We start from the raw sequence: 1,138 nt of genomic DNA on the forward strand, positions 1-1,138 counted from the left end.
AATAAAAATATGTAAGAGTTAATATACAACAATGTTAGCATATAAGATAGAAGGGAATAACCAGAGATAAGTATTGTAAGGATGTGTACTACCTAGAAGAAGAATACAAGTATCAGATAATGTTAGACTTCAACAAATGTCTATGATAACCACTAAAAAGTGAGAAATACGATGTATAATTTTAAATTATTAGAGGGAAATAAAGAAAGGATAAATGTAATTAATCCAAAGAAAGAAAAGAAAAAGAAAGACAAAAGCAGTAAGACAAATGGCACATATTAAGATGGTAGATTTAGGGCGCCTGGGTGGCTCAGTCATTAAGCATCTGCCTTCAGCTCACGTCATGATCCCAGAAGTCCTGGGATCAAGCCCCACAACGGGCTCCCTGCTCAGCGGGGAACCTACTTCTCCCTCTCCAGCTCCCCTCTGCTTGTGTTCCCTCTCTTGCTGTCTCTCTCTGTCAAATAAATAAATAAAATCTTAAAAAAAAAAAAAAAGATGGTAGATTTATACTGAAATATACCAGAAATTGCATTATGTGTAAATAGACTAAATATTCCAATTAAAAGGCAAAGGTTGTCAAACAAGATGAAAAGCAAAATGTGACCATATGATGTTTACAGGAGACACATTTAAACAAGAATTGAGAAACTTCCAAGCAAAAATGTATAAAAAGACATGCTATGCAAACACTAACCAAAATTAAATAGTGTAGCTTTAATAGTTTCACACAAAACAGACTGTAAGACAAAACATTAATAATTTATTTCATGATGCTAAAACATTTGATTCAACATGTATAATAATTCTAACTTTAATGCACTAATAACATAGCTTTTCTGTTTGTAAGGTTAAACATGAAATGAACTACCATGAAAACAGACAAATCAATAAACTCAGAGGAAGTTTTTTTTTTAAAAGAGAAAGCACTTTAAAAAAGCACTCTTTTTTTAAGAGAGGGAGCAGGAGAGGGAGAAGCAGGCTCCCCGCTGAGCAGGGAGCCTGATGCGGGGCTCGATCCCAGGACCCTGGGATCATGACCTGAGCCGAAAGCAGATGTTTAACGACTGAGCCACCCAGGCGCCCCTCAGAGGAAGATTTTAGCATATTTCTTCTCAGTACTAGATAGAAAAAGCAT

This window comes from Halichoerus grypus, chromosome 3 (assembly GCF_964656455.1).
Source record: "Halichoerus grypus chromosome 3, mHalGry1.hap1.1, whole genome shotgun sequence".
Taxonomy (NCBI): domain Eukaryota; kingdom Metazoa; phylum Chordata; class Mammalia; order Carnivora; family Phocidae; genus Halichoerus; species Halichoerus grypus.